This window comes from Peromyscus maniculatus, chromosome 2 (genome assembly GCF_049852395.1).
Source record: "Peromyscus maniculatus bairdii isolate BWxNUB_F1_BW_parent chromosome 2, HU_Pman_BW_mat_3.1, whole genome shotgun sequence".
NCBI classification, from domain to species: Eukaryota; Metazoa; Chordata; class Mammalia; order Rodentia; family Cricetidae; genus Peromyscus; species Peromyscus maniculatus.
In genome coordinates this window covers 162783221-162791167 of record NC_134853.1, presented here as the reverse complement: position 1 = coordinate 162791167, position 7947 = coordinate 162783221, and positions in this window count along the sequence as shown.

Here is a 7947-nt window from a genome sequence, read left to right as displayed (position 1 = left end):
GAAGCTTAAACCAGGATTCCTAAGTGTAGATAAGAACTTAGACCCCTTTTCCCCAGGTGGCTGTATCTGCTAGAGGGACGTTGGAAAACACAGTCAGGATATTCAACCAAAAGACTAAAACGGGAGGCAGGTTAAAATAAATTATATGGTCTGTGCCTTTAAGAACTAGCCTCACAAAGAAAGGGGAGAGCTCCTTCCAACCTCCCTGCTGTGAGTGAGAGATTTGGAAGAGCCTCCCTGGAGGCTTGTAAACTTAGAATACACCTTACTTTTGCATTCTGTACCTAAAGTCTCCAGTGGCAGCTTTGGGGATGCTATCTAGGCACAACAAGACCCTCAAAAAGGGGGCCTTAGACAACGATATCTCTATAGATAGACCCAGGCCAGTTTCAAGTCCCCAGAAATGATGGTGCCAGCCCCAGGAACTCAAAAGAACAGAGTCAGGATGTTAACCACAAGATGCCCCTCTCCGGAGACAACATGACCAGACCCCAGAGAGGTAAAACTCCTGACAGGGCAAGCAGATAAGCTAGAATAAGATAAAGTCCAGGCCAGGGAAAAGCTGGACCATTCAAGGATGGACCCCTACTAACCCCCTCCCCTCTAAGAAATTTTATGGGTTTCGCCTATAAAAACTGACTTCCCCCCAAAAGAGTTACTCTTCCCTGCCTCACTTGAGATGGTTTGAGATGAATTTCCTGTCATGTCTTGTAACAGATAAACCTTGCTTTTGCATTCTGGTATGCTCATCCTTGGTGGTCTCTCTGGGGGTTACGATCTGGGCACAACATCTTCTATCCCTTTCTCTATTTCTATCTGAAAAATAAGTTTAAGATATAGTGTAGTAATATAGTGTAGGAAAAACTTAGAAGTGTAAGATCGTTTAGAAAAAAATAAGTAAGGCAACTAGACAGAAAAACTCTTCAATTTTCTAACTTTGGGGGCTATGAACACAAACTGGGGGAAAATCTTTTTTTATTTTAGCTTTACAGGTAGTAAAAAAGCTCTTCTTTGAGCTTTTGGGGAAGAAAAAGTTTCCTATGGAAGCTTTTGACATGGGGACAGCTGAAATGCTAAGTCCAAGCAGCAGGAGAAAGTGATTCCTCCCTGAGGCAAAAATGGGGGTGTAAAAAACCAAAGTTTAAAGTTTAGAAGTTTTGGGAAAAGTTGGTCTTTCTCTCTTGGGAAAAAAAAATCTTTTGCTTAAACTAAAAAGCTTTCTAGCAAGCACAAGGCCCTGGGTTCGGTCCTCAGCTCTGAAAAACAGAAACAAAAACAAAAAAAACTAAAGTTTTTCTTGGGAAATTTGGGGAAAATCTCTCTAAAAAGTCTTATTCTTTCTTTCTTAAACTAAAAGCTCTCTTAAAAACTAAAGCCTTTCAGAACTCTCTCTCTCAGGAAGACAAACATTAGAATCACCTGAAGATATTAGTATAGGAGTCACCTGTGATTAGTTCAAAAGGAAAACAACAAACCTCTTAAGAGGGCAAAACCTCTCTAAGTTCTCTTTCAAGCTTTAAAAATCATCCCTGCAATGCAGGAAGTAGGGACAAGTTCCTAAAAACCTCTTCAAAGCTCTGTCTCTTCAAGCTAATAAAAGACAGTGGGTCAGAGTACCCTGAGGGAAAAGCTTGGGAGAGTAAGGGTAAAGAGCTACAGAGAGCCCAAAAGGGCAGGAAACTTTACTGGGAAAAGCAAAAAAAAAAAAAAAACAAAAAAAAAAAACCCAAGCTTTTCAGTTACAGCTGAGCTGAGGCATCAAGTGTTTTGTTTTTGAGTGAGCCTTTTCAGAATGAAAAGGTGCTTAATCATACTAAAGCAAAAGTCCCCTGAAGCAATGCAAACTCCTTTAGCATTGCATCCCTGCTTCAGACCAATAACCCAGAGGCCACTGGCCAGCCTCTGAGTTGGAGTGCATTTCAGGGATACTAGGATTCCTGCAGTTGTAAACTTCCTGGAGCACAGAGCTGAGGCAGGAAGGTACAGGACCCAGGGGAAGATGGCTAAGCAAGCTAAAGCCAGTGGGAACGGCACAGTTATCCGCTTTCCTACAAGTCCCGGGTTGATAGGTCCATAGCTGCAAAAAAGAAATCTGAGGAAAAAGCTTTTCTATCAGAGTAAGGACCCAACCTTTCTGGGAAAACAGTAAAGCTGAACTGTGTCTGAAGCAATTGTGCTGCTGAGTCAGAATGCTGTCTGGGGAAAGAGCCCAGGCAGGGCAGAACAGAACTATCCAGGAGTAAAGCTTTCTTTCTATCAGAGAAAGCATCTCTTTGAGAAAAGCTTTGTTTCAACTGACTCCCTGTGAGATGAGGGAGTGTAGCCCTAAGGGGTGATTGCCTCTGGCATAAACTCTGTCCTTGAGCACCCAGACAAGCAAACACAACCCACTGGGGGACTGGGCCAGGTGAAGGCCTGATGAGGCAAAACACCTGTCCTAATGGGAGTTTAGAGATGGCAAAAACCTCCCCTGTTAGAAAAGCAGAAGCTTGATTTATGAACACAAACTCCACAGACCCCGAAAACAGAAGCGGACAAAGAGCCCCTGTCTTCAGTAACAGGAAAAGCTGCCACTTTCGTGTCAAAAACTGTTTCTGGGGCAGAGGGGATAAACTGAGACCAAACTGGGAACTGTCAGAGAAAGACTCTCTGAAGAAATGGAGAAGGGACAGATTCCTCCCCAGAAAATGCATGACCTGACAGCTGCTAGTTTGAGGCAGATTTGGGGGTGGGGGAAGCCCCTACATTCAAAGGCAGCTAGCAGAGGTACAGAGCCCCAGACAGATACCTGAAGCTCTGCATCTGGGGGGAAAGGAACAAGCAAAATGAGAATAAAATCAGTGGGAGAAAAATCTCTCTGAAGGAGCTATGGAAAAGCTGTTGTAAATGTCTTTGTTTTTCACTGACTGGCTAAGGCAAACACAAGCCCGGAGGAAAGTTGCTATCAGGAATGCCAGCCTCAATGCCAGCTAAGGAGGCAGGTTGGGTTCTGATCTGGGGCCAGAGTCTAAGGAAGGCAGGACTCCTGTTAAAGCCAGATGAGGAAAGAATAAAAATCTCTCAATGTCCCATAACTGAAATCTTAAAACTCTTGGTTCAAACCTCTTGTTGCAAAAGCAAAAACTTCTAAAGCAAGTCTGGTAAAAGAGAACTGGAGGTTGACTCCTAGACCCCAAAATAACTATAGGAAATGGAGTCCATAAACTAGCTCCTAACAGTGAGCTGATGAAGAGAAATGATTTCTGGGAAATGTAGTATTTCAGCTAAAGATGGCGGCTAAACATGGTGATATGTTCAAAAACTTTATAGCTCAGAATGAAGTTTCTGAAAGCAATGCTAGAAAGCTTAATCTTACCTCTTGAGAACTCAGGTCAGACAAAAAGCTACCTATAAGAGCAAACAAGCCACTTTAAAATCCTTGAGAAAGCAGTTTATACACTGAATGTTGTCTTAGATATGAGGAAACTTAAAAATTCTTTACCTCTTGAACAAATAGCCTTCAATGAGTGATTCCTTTGCAAATCTAATTAAGGGGATAAAAAACAGGCATTCAAAAAAAGCAATGACTGCTTTATAGACTGGAAACAAACTTCAAAAAAGCTGTCTTAAAAAAATAGTTGCTTCCCTGCATAAGTCCCAGGTTTCAAACAGCTAACTCATGCAACGAGCCCAGGACCTGGTACCACAGCCTAGATGCCTCACAAACAGATCAAGCCAATCAACTGTCTCACCTATTCAGAGGGCCTGATCCAGTTGGGGGCCCCTCAGCCTTTGGTTCATAGTTCATGTGTTTCCATTTGCCTGGACTGAGTCTACCAGGTCAATCTCAGTCCTCGGGGGAGGCCTTGACCTGGAGGAGGTGGGAATGGGGGGGGGGGGGGGCTGGGAGGAAGGGGAGGGGGCAGAAAGGGGGAAAACAAGGGAATCTGTGGCTGTTATGTAGAACTGAATAGTATTGTAAAATAAAAGAAAAAAAATTCCAAAAAAAAATAGTTGCTTCACCTGAAAGTTCCTTATAAGAAATCAACACTAAAATATAACAGCTGCTAATAATATCAGGAGTTAAAGCTAATGAAGTGAATCCTGAAAATGCTTTTTCTCAGAGTAAGCTAATGAAGGATATGTTTCATGAAAGAATGTCTATGTTCTTGACTCCTTTGAATAGTAACAGTTTTGGTGGAAATATTGGAACTAACAACCATCAAGTCAAAATGTTTCAATAAATTCAAGACGCTATTCCACAAAAGAAAGCTGTTTTGCTTTGTGGGCCATATTAGAGCTCACTCCAATCTTCCTGGTCCTTTAGCTGAGGGTAATGCAGTGGCTGATAAGTTAACAAAGAGAGTAGCATTATCCCAAGTGGAAATGGCTCAACAGTCACATGCTCTTCATCATCAAAATAGCAAAAGCTTAAGAAAGCAATTCAATCTTACCAAAGAAGCAGCTCGTCAAATAGTTAAACAATGTGGGGTATGTCCAAAATATTTTCCTGTCCCTCACTTAGGGGTAAACCCTCGAGGTCTTCTTCTCAATCACCTATGACAAATGGATGTTACTCATATTGCAGAATTTGGCAAATTAAGATGTACATATGACCATTGATACTTATTCAGGATTTTGAATGGCTAGTGCACAACCTAGGGAAGCTACAAAACATGTAATTATGCACTGCTTGAAGTGTTTTTCGTATATGGGTATACCAAAAATTATTAAAACTGATAATGGTTCTGGATATAGTAGTAAGGCATTTCAACAATTTTGTACCCAATGGGAAATTGTACATAAAACAGGTATTCCTTATAATCCTCAGGGACAAGGTTTTGTAGAAAGGACTCATAGCAGTCTTAAAATACAACTTCAAAAAATAAAAATAAAAAAGGAAAAAATTGACCCTCAATCACCACATAATACATTAAATTATGTTCTTTTTGTTTTGAACTTTTTGAATATGGATGTCCGTGAGCAGTGTGCCGCAGATAGATTTTGGCACCGTGACACCCAAGCACCGTTTTGCTGTGGATATCACTCTATATAAATAAAACACTGATGGCCAGTGACCAGGCAGGAAGTATAGGCAGGACAAAGAGAGAGGAAAACTAGGGAAAAGGGAAGAAGGAGGGAGAGACACTGCAGCCACCACCAGAACAAGCAGCATATAAAGACGCCGGTAAGCCACCAGCCATGTGGCAAGGTATAGATTTGCCACGAGCCACGTGGCAAAGTAAAGATTAATAGAAATGGGCTAAATACAAGAGTAAGAGCTAGACAATGATAGGCCTCAGCTAATGGCCAAGCAGTTTAAATAATGTAAGAGTCTGTGTGTTTATTTTATAAGTGGGCTCTGGGATTGGTGGGATTTGGCAGCCGGAGCTGAAGAGAAATTCTCCAGCTACACATTTCCTTTTGACATTTTTGACAAACCTTCCCAAGATCAGATCCTCTGTCTAAAATCCCTTTGAGACAGGGAGTTGGGGGTACTCACTTTTAATACCACCAGTGGGGAGGCAGAGGCAGGAGGATCTCTGAGTTTGAGGCCAGCCTGGTGAGTAGTAATGAAAGACCCTAACCCTTCATGCTTACACCCTCCCCCCAATCCCCAGGAGAATGAGGAAGTAAAGAGCTAGTTCCAGGGGCAAACTGACTCAGCCATTACTCAACCACCCTTACCACAATGTAAAGAGATTTCTGTTAAGAGATGCACTCAACTGTGACTGGGATAATTGCAAGTGTTGCAGGAAAGACCACTGTAACCTTTGTGTAACCTTCACTCCCACCCTGATACCACCATTGAGGTTCCGGAAAAAAAAGTGCACATGGACGTGATTGTACCTACCCTGTGATTAGGCCATGATCTTCTGAAATTAGCCCTTAGACATGAACCAATCGAAACGAAATTGCGTGGGAATTATAATCTTATGGCTTTTGTGGTTTTTTTTTTTTTCCCTTTAAAAGTACCTAAAAGACAAAACACAAATGAAAAAAAAGAAAAAGAAAAGATATTATGGGACTGGAGAGATGGCTCTGGCACCCAGGCAACTTTATTTATTAACATACAAATAAAATCACTATTCAGCACAAATAAAATATCACCATAAGTGGTCTTGAGAATCTCTGGGGAAGGAGCCGGGTTTAAAGGGACTTTCAGAGTGGCTGGGTCTAGGCAGAGAGGTGGTGCTTCCACTAGAACATTCCAGATTCTTTGGGTTCGGGAATGCCAGGGCGCCAGGGGTTGAGGTGGATCTTCCACCAGAACAGTGACATTACAGCTATACAATTCTGAGCCTCATTAGTGGAGTTCTGAAATTGAACCCAGGCTTCATACATGAGAGTCAAGAACACCACCAGTTGAGGCACATCCCAGCATTTTTGTTGAAGGGGCTGAAGTCCCAGGTATGGCTGTGTAAGATATCTATAATCATGCCACTCTCTAAAGACAGAAGGTACTAAGTTTTGTATCCAGGTGTTTTAAGTTATTAACAAGCTATTGGATTGTTTATTTATGTAATATTTATGTAATTTTGGTTTTCTGAGGCTCGCCTGGAGTCAAATGTGTAGCCCTTTTCGACTGGAATTTTTTTTCTTCTTTGTCCATACAGGGTTTTTCTTTTCTTTTTTTCTTTTCTTTTCTTTCTTTCTCTTTTTTTTTCTTTTTTTTTTTTTATTTTCCGAATGCCGATTACTGAAAGAGGGAGGAGGTCTTAAATACAGGCTTACAGCACAATGGGAGAACCCCAGAGGGCAGAAGTTTGCTACCTGTTTTACCATCTTGCATCTAAGCTCAGACAGGGTTTTTCTATGAAGCATTCCTGCTGTCCTGGAACTCACTCTGTAGCCCAGGCTGGCCACAAACTCACAGAGATCTTCCTGCCTCTGCCTCCCGAGTGCTGGGATTAAAGGTATGTGTCACCACTGCCCAGCTACTGAAGAATTTTTTATTATATTGGGATTAGAAGTCTGCAGTACACAAAGTCTTCTCATTTCTTTTTGAGTCAGGGCCTTGCTACATTGTCCAGACTAACTCACTCATTCTAAAGACAATTTTTCCTGCTTCAGATCCTCAAGGGCTGAAACTATTCGTGTGAGCTACTGAGACATTTTTGATAGCCTGTTTACTTTGTTTACTTCCATTTATCAGTCTGTTTATCTGGGGCATGGTCTCCCCTCATGCAGGATGGCCAGGGACTAACTAAGTGTCCAACCTTCTTTCTAGAGGCTCAGGCAAGCATGGCTCTTGTTTGTGGTTTTTGTTTATTTATTTTATTTTCATTCTCATTTACAGGGACATGAGTCTCTGAATGAAAGGTTTACTTGTGAGCATAAACTGGTCACAGACAGGCAAAATTAACACCAAAACCTGCTGGGCTTAAGAAAATCCCAGGGGACAAAGAAGACTACATGGAAGGCCACATACCAAGTAAAGTAAATATGCTGCCCATTCAGGCCCACCCTCAACTCTAGCATGGGTCCCAAAATTATGGCATTCCCAAGACTCAAGGGATTTCCATCTCTCACTCTCAAGACATTAATAAAGCTGAATTCATATGGCAGGCAGGACACTCTTGCTAACAATATAATAGTCTATTATGTATATGTTTAGATTTGGGGTAAATTATACTATAGGTTATTTCAAAATGCAGTAGCCTTCTCGAAGTTCCAGGTCACCAGTTTCTAAGAGCTATGGTTAAAAACTATAATTAAGATGGGGAGGGACCAGACCTGCAGAGACAGAGGGCTCAGAGATTAAGAGAGCATGCTGTTCTCTGGAGGACCTGAGTCTGGGTTTCAGCACTCAGGTTAGGTGGTGGCTCTTGTAACTGCAGTCCCAGAGGACCCAATGCCCTCTTTAGACCTCTATGGGAACCATATGTACATACACACATGGACATATATAAAAGCAAAGTAAATTATTTTAAAACCTGTAACCAGATCCTGAAAGCCTCTGAAAGG